We start from the raw sequence: 8,667 nt of genomic DNA on the forward strand, positions 1-8,667 counted from the left end.
ATGTTCACGTCAATTATTTCCATATTAAGTTAAAGCACATAAAATGGAATTTGAAATAAGATAGATGTACCTATTTTCAGTAGTATTAGAATTTGATCTTATATATATATATATATATATATATATATATATATATATATATATATATATATGTTATGCAGATTGATTTTGTTTTCATTTTAGCGTATGTTTTCCTTTTTTAAGGAAACAAGTTTTGTATTGGCAGATAATATTGATTGTGTCATCTATACACTTTGGAGCTTTGAATATTAAATTATGGATGAAAAATCAAAAATAAATAATGTACTTATTTATGAGTGTTCAACTTATATATGATATCTTATATCTGAATAAAAAGAAAAGAAAAAAAAACATTGTGACCTATATGGTAATTTTAAATAGAAAAAGATTGAGGGTAAAACAAAAAGAGAAATATGAAACTGATCAAAATTGCAAAACCTTCATTTTTCACTTTTTTAGTTTTTACTGAGTTTGTTCAGATCTTGCCCGCACACATTTCTGTTTAATTTCTTATTTCCGAATTGGAAAATAAAGTTTAGAAAGACATGATGAGTTACAACATTTATACGATGGAAATTAATGTGTTAAATATAGATTTAAATCCTGAAAAGCTTGTAAGACTTGTACCTCTATTTCAAAATAATGATTTCTGTTGATATTCATATTCATATAAATTAGAGCACCTCGATTATGATCTTCATTGCACAAAACAATGTGAATTAGTTACAAATAATTTTGAGGCAATATCAAGAAAGGTGTATGTAGAAGCTTAGTATTGTCTAACATGATGGAAACAATTTATACAATTTTCGAGACGAATATATTGTAATTAGAAATACCAACTTTGAAAGCATTTTCTAGTGATTTTTAAAGGTGGGATTTACTTTGTTATGTAATTAGTACATACATCTTCTAAAATGTTACATATTTGTCTATATATACATTGTTATTTAAAAAATGTATTTAATGTTATATAAAGTATTTATATTAGATGGATCAATTGAATTAAATGTGTGATCCGTGATGGATCATTTCGTAGTAATTAACTTTATTCATTGTCACCTCATTATAAAGACTAGTTTAATTTATTTGCCTTGTATGTATTTATCGCATTAAATAGTAAAAATAAATATATAAAATAATTTTTTCGGAGAATTTAACAATGAATTTCAATCATTTAGCTATGGAGTTAACTTAGCAATTTTCTTTTTTTGTTGCACAATTATTGTTCAAATTGAATTGTCTCAATTAAATTTTCATGTTTTGCTATTCAATTCAATGTTTTAACTTTGAAATTACATTTGGTAAATACGATTAGAGGAGGTTTTGGTTGAAATTTTAAAATGAAGTTTAAAGCTATATATATCTAAATTTTATTTTTGGGTAGTTTCAAATATATACAATAAAGTAATTAGTTTATAATAAATATTGTCATTTTTATTTACATAAAAACAAAAATAGCCAAAATCATAGATAACATACAGTTATTATACAATATAGCTTGCCAAAAATCATAGAAAATATTCACTGACTATAAAATATAGCTTACCTATACACTAGCTATACAATAACTATACATTACGATACACTCAAAAAACTGAACATAATTTGACTATACATGAAATATACACTAAGTATACATGAAGTATACATCGACTATTCAATCTCGATTAACTCAAATCACCTCTAAACAATCACAAAATTTTACATATGAAATTATGTCGATGTTTTGAGTCTTCTGATGTATAATTCACTCGAAACGACTCACGTTTGAAGTACATCAAATTTTTAAAACGAAGAAGAAAAAACTGGAAGAAGAAGAAACTGGAGCCCAATTCATTACTTGCCAAAAGTTTAGCCCATTTTTCACATTTGAAGGCCAATTCATTACTTGGACGAAATTACAACATAACATGCACATCCCCAAAGTGAGACCTCCACTTTCACGGGGCGTTTTGTCAAGAAAGTTTTTTTTTGTTTTTTTCGGAGTTGAATTTTGTAAAACACGTCGGGTCATATTTTGGAATTGAAAAATATCAAAAAGTTGTTTTACTTTAAATTACTCACAAAAAATTAAAAACAATTCTGATTTGTACTCATGATAAAAAAAAAAGAATCTTCTTGACATGCTCTGCACGTACTGGATTACATATTTAGCCCATCAAATCATTGGAAAAAAAAAATAATTTTGACAATATATGGATCAACATATATAGTGTACATAAATTAAGAGCATAATTATTATAAAATCCTTTGCATAACTTCTTTAAGGGAATACAAAGATTAAAATGTGCACCTTTCACAAATTCTAGTTTTGATTTTTATGAGATATGAATATGACTAAGTAAATTTGAGCTTCAATTGAATGGAATGTATATATATTTCTAATCCTTCTGCCCGTAAATCTTCACAAATTTAATCAATTATTAATAATTATATGCTTGTCAAGTTTGTAATGTTACTTCATATATGAGGGTAATATAATTCTAAACATAGCTAAACTGTGATATATTTTATATATAAAAGGACCAAACATACACATTTGAATTACTTAAAAGGTTAAATATACTTTAACTCACATATCATAGGACGCAAACCAAATTCAAAATTGACCAATAACTCAACGGACCAAAACTGTAATTATCCCTTAAATTTTGTATCCATATATTACTTTTTGTTTCAATTTAATAAATTAGTGAAAGCAAGCTAGAATATATTTTTTTTAAATTGTCCTAATATTATTTTTTTTGATTTAATAGAAAGATCTTTGTATATAATTGGAACACAAATTAAAATGATTTAGCTCACATGATTTGACTTAGGACTTCCACAATGAAGATTTCAAGTTCAAAATCTCTTGCAATACACAATATGGAGTTGACCTTTTGGATCAAGCTTATGGCATAAGGCTAATTGTCTAATACGATTTATTTCGCATGTGTAATTTACGAGCTATTATATAAGAGTGTGATCGGATTTCCTTGTCATAAAAAAATAATGATAAAGTAGCTAAATGTTATTTTCGTGACATGACTTTCTTTATCACGAAGCTCATCTTTATCAAAAAGGCTATGCATAAACACAATTTCATGGTTCAAACAACAAAAAATGAAAAAAAAAATTAGAAACAAGAAATAGAATTATGGGAGTGTTCGATACGAAGGAATTGTTTTCTTGAAATATGTTACAGAAAACTAAAATTTTCTTTTATATTTATTTATTTTTGATAAGTAAGTAAAAAAATATTATTTAAATCATATTTATATTTAATTTAGACATATGCTATATATTAAAGTCGTGGTTAATGATGAGGTGGTAGGGGTAGGGGTTATAGAGGCAAGTGAAATTGAGACGTGTTGCATTGTTGGAGGTTGAGAATGATAAGATCAATATAGAATGTCACTCACTCACTCGTAATATTTATTTTTTCAATTTTTATTAGAAAAACTAATTATCAAGAACTTATTTTTCTAAAAGAATATGTCGATACTCGATCTCAGTGGCGGATCCAGAAATTTTATGAAGGGGGTTCAAAAAAAATTAAATACGCTAATTAAAAAAAAATGTGCTTATTCGGATTCGAACTCGCGAGCTGAGACAAGCTAAAGCGAAATATTGAACCTCATTTGCCACTGAGCTAGCTTTGGCTTATGCTCAGGGGGTTCAATGTTAAATATATACACATAAATTAAAAAATACATCTTATATATACAATGTAATTTTTTAAAAAAGGGGGTTCGGATGAACCCCCTCAACATGCCTTGGATCCGCCCCTGCTCGATCTAATCAATAATTAACTTAATATAGACTATTAAAGTAGTCTAAATGATTAATGAGTTAATCAAAAAAAAAAAAGTAAAGTAGGAGGTCCCCCTAATAACACAACTACTGTGTAGCTAATACGAAAATTTGCTAAACATCCATTCCGTAGTAAATGCTTAACAAAGTAATAGTATAGTTGGACTTTTTTTTTGTTTTTTTTATGACAAAGGGAAATTCGTTGCAACTATTCTTTGGGTGCGCCTAAGATAAAATTTCCGCTTCTATATAATAACTCGCAAATCAGGAGAGGTGACTCACACTAGGCAAGCCCGGTGCGATGAACTCGATCCAGAAAGCAAATCCCTTGCTTTCGCTGGCAAAGGGTTTCGAACTTGAGATCTCCAACATGGAAGTCTCAAGTCCAAATCACTAGGCCACCTTTGTATTTGTTTCAATTTGTTTGTCTGATTTTGATTCGATACGAAGTTTAAAAAAAATAGTTGAATCTTGTGATGTTAAATATGTAATATGAAAAGTTAGAATAAGGAGTTTTCAAAAAAGTAAAAAGACATTCTTTTTTAAATGGGGTAAAAGAAAAGAAAGATAAATAAATTAAAACGGATGAAATATTATGTAAGATAATTTGACTAATTACTCTTATTTATTCCTTAAAATTTAAATTATATCACTCTTTCATTTCACCACATTGATCTCTCATCACACTTATTATAGTATAGTAAGGATACAAGTGGGAAAGAAAAAATTAATTCAATCTTAATTTTATAAAATAATAACTACTTATTTTGAACTAATTATTTTTAGTAACTATAAAAATCAAAATTAATGGTAATAAAAGCCAAACACCTACATAGATAGTACTTTCTTGCTAAAACTTGAGTAAGCACTTGAAATTAGTCTCTCATGTGGTATACTATAAAGTACAATAAGGAGTTAATTAGGATCATTAATTATTGACTTGCTAATTTAGAGGAGTTTGCCATAATTAATTATAATGGCCTAGCTTATTTAGTACCCCATGTAGGACATACTCGAATAATTAACTCATGCCAACCTAGCTAATTTTTATTTACTTTGCAATTAAGTAAGTTATATACATTGAGATTGTAATAAATCTTTGTATTAATTATGTGATTTAAAAGTCAGAAAGGAGATTATGAACTCTTATAATTTACAAACAGCAAAAACAAGATATGAATTTAAAGTTGGCAAGTTGGCCTCAACTTCAATAGAAAAACATAATTAAAGCATGCAAAATATTTAAATATGTTTGTTATATCCCATATTTTTTTTTTATTTTCACAATAGGACATTTTTGGGATAACGGTAACAAGTCAAGGGCAAAGCTATGTTTGATTTTGTTGGATACATAATTCTTATGACTAAATTGGGATGTGAAAATATTGGAAAAGTTTAAGGGTAAAATTGAAATTTCACATGTGGAAATACTATAAAAGATTAAGGACAAAATTGGAATTTCAACTTGGGAATATTAGAAAAGGTTAGGGGCAAAATTGGAATTTCTCATGAGGGGCTTTAAATCATAAATTTCTAGAATTCTCTACACAATTTGAGAAAGGAGAAGTGCAAAGGAAAGAAGAGAAATCAAAGAGAGAAAATCGGCTATGGAGGGAGTAATTTTACTCCTTGAAATTTCATCCCAAAAATTATTTTCTTCTAGTATTCCTACTAATTCAAGGATCCTCTACAACATGATGAAGTTATTTTGGAAGATAGGAGCCTTGTTTGGTTAATTGGGTGTCTTGGTGAAGTGAAGAAGTTGGAAGGAAAAGGTAAGAATTAATCCAATTTCATTATGTTATGAAGTTTGTTGATGTTGTAGTATGTAGAGATGTGTAGAATTTATGGAAATATGGAAGTTTGTATGGTGGGTTTTACATATGTATAAATCCATGTATATGAAGATTTTGGAGACAAGATGAATTAAATTTTTGTGTAGTATTTTAGTAGTAGTTATGGAGTAGTAGTTATGGTAAAAATTTTATGTTGGAATTGGAAGTTGAATGAATTTATTGAAGTTGGAAATATGGGTTATGTGATGAAATGGAAAAAAAATAATTAAGTTTGTATAATTTGTTAGTTGTTGTTATGATTTTTGGGATATAAATGAAGTTTATATGGTGTAAGTTGGTATTAAAATGGATTGTAGGAATTATGTAATTTTAGTATGATATTATAAGAATATGGAGGTAAATTATTAAAAGTATGGAGTGTTGTTGGTTGTGAAGTTGAAAGAAGGAAATGAATTTGATTATGAAGTTGGAGGAAGAAAATGAATTATAATATTTTTGTTGTATTTATGGAATTTTTGAGTGAAATATGGAATTGATAAAAATTGGATAGCTTACTTGAAATATTTTTCACTTATGTTGGAATGAGTTGAAATTAATTATGGATATGAGATATTCATATTTATTTGGAAATGCAAAGTTTGGTTGAAAGTTGTTGCACTAATTGGAAAATTACACCAATTTATGCTATGGTGTGTTAAATTGATTATCGATGGAATTGGTGTTGTTGTTGGCTTGGTTGTTAATATTGTGGCCGAGTTGTAATCTCGGGGTGTCATATATATAGGGGAGATGCTGCCGAAATTTTTGTAGACAAGTATTGGAAAAATTGAATTCTTAAAGTCTTATGAATAGTAATTGGTAAATGTGACCAATTGTAGATTTTGGAGGAAACGGAAATTGAACTTGGACAACCGTAAAAGGCCAAAAAGGTATGTAAAGCTTTACATTTTCTTCTCTTGGCATGTCCTAGATATAATAGGAGTGAATACGAACCTCGGGGATCACTCTATTCTTCGAAATCGACGCTCGAAAATTTCCCTTTTTTATTCAATATAATTGAATTAGGTAATTATGAATAGTTTTGGAAAAATTGTCTAAACTTCTAGATTTTGCACAAATGAATTCCGATTACCTTGAAACTCTTCTAAATAATGTTATGAAGTCTAACGCACGTGATTTGTATATGCCACTTCATTTGACCGAGGTGGGCCCCACTATTCCGAATTTTTCTTCGTTATTCCGTTTGAATTACGGTAGGTAGAATTTGAAAGAAACTCTTTGCTATTCTTCCTAATATTATATGAATAATTATTCCGTTAATTCTCATAATATATTTGAAAGTACGGAGATGATTCGGAAAATACTATTTTTACGTAGACTATTGTGATATTGGAAGTACTTGTACTATTATTATTATTCAAGTTTCCTTTTATGATTTGTTATCAAAATTATGCCATCGAGTCTGTATAAATGTTTTGTAATTTAAATTGCATTTAGTTTCTCACTACTCCATTCGTGGATGCCTCAATGCTTCTTTCACTGAGCCTGGGCCAGGATATGTTTTCGTGCATATTTCTCTGCATTGTTCGCCGTGTCCCGACGTGAGGGGGCAGGAATGACATGTACATGAGGTGGTAAATGTTATGCCATGGAGTTATGTTGTGCCATGTACATATATGTTTGTGATATGATATGATTTGATATGGCCATCTGATATGATATGATTTGTTACGGAGATATTCCCTACTCTGGTGTTATGCTGTGCCGTGGTGCCGATGATGGGAGGGCAACCACACTTTGTTCACTGAGTCCATAATGGGGTCGGATATGGCATATGTCTGTGCATATATGGTTTGAGATTTTGATAAGCATTTTGAAATTCTAAACGTTGATTTCATGTTTTGCATATACTATTCAGATTATGATTTTATATATTACAGTGCATGCTTTACATATTCGGTACATTTTCCGTACTGACTCCCTTTCTTCGGAGGGGCTGCGTTACATGCCCGCAGGTACCGAAGTTCAATTTGCTGATCCATCTGTTTAGGATATTTGCTGCGTCGTTGACAGTGCTCCCTTGTTCGGAGCTTGTATTTTGGTACTGACTTTATCTCTGTATATTTGGATATTTTAGTCAGGGGTACGACGGGGCCCTGTCCCGTCATATGACTATGCTATCATCTATAGAGGTCTGTAGACAGATTTATGTTGTGGGTTTTGTATATATAATTTGGGTTTTGTGTGTTTTGTGATGGCTTATCAGCCCTCGTGCCTACATCTATTTTTTTGATCTATTTAAAAATTCTTATAATCACTACCTATATTTATTTGGTTAAAATGGCTAATTTGGGATTAGGGTACGTTTGGGTGCCCAACTCGGGCACCAGTCGCGGCCTACGGGGTTGGGTCGTGACAATGTTGTTATGGTTATATACAATATTGGTTTTAGTAGTTGAGCAATAATTGCCAAGAAGAACCAAAAGGGATAAGTACCAATATTCGGCGGAGCCAAAATATTTAGTAAGAGAGTTTAATATCTGAAAAAGTAGATTAATGAACTAGTCAAGTAAATCATATCAAGTCAAGTTCAGCATATACAGAGCAATAAGTGGTAAACACGAATACACAAATATCAATAAAAAATGTGATGTAATGCAATGAAATGATGCACGTCTGTCCTATCGATCACAGTCCAGATCCCATAGAGGATATTCATGTCCATGTAACTTGCCACAGAGCGTGTGGTCCGTCCCCTCAATAGACATATCCTGCCACGGAGCGTGTGGCCCGACCTCTTTGTTTATAATACCTACCATGGAGCTTGTGGCCCGACCCCCTTGTTTTATATCATTTTTCAGACTTAACACAGCATATCAGAACCAATGCAATCAATTAAGGTTTATATAATTCACAATAATCGCATGATATCAATAATAATTTTCACATCTCATATCAATATAGTCACTTCACATGTCCAAAATAAGTCAATAATCTCATCACATCGATCACACTAATACACGTCATTAGATTGCTATTTTATACCCCTCAT

General features: G+C 29.9%; 1 long non-coding RNA gene across 1 annotated transcript; it reads left to right on the top strand.

Annotated features, from left to right (window-relative positions):
* Window positions 1-5,384: 5,384 nt before the first annotated feature.
* Window positions 5,385-7,954, top strand: LOC129874795 (uncharacterized). The gene is made up of 3 exons (XR_008762958.1): window positions 5,385-5,594; window positions 6,494-6,544; window positions 7,631-7,954. It is a non-coding gene; the product is annotated as an uncharacterized LOC129874795 (long non-coding RNA).
* The last annotated feature ends 713 nt before the right edge of the window (window positions 7,955-8,667 follow it).

Source organism: Solanum dulcamara, chromosome 2 (genome assembly GCF_947179165.1).
Source record: "Solanum dulcamara chromosome 2, daSolDulc1.2, whole genome shotgun sequence".
NCBI classification, from domain to species: domain Eukaryota; kingdom Viridiplantae; phylum Streptophyta; class Magnoliopsida; order Solanales; family Solanaceae; genus Solanum; species Solanum dulcamara.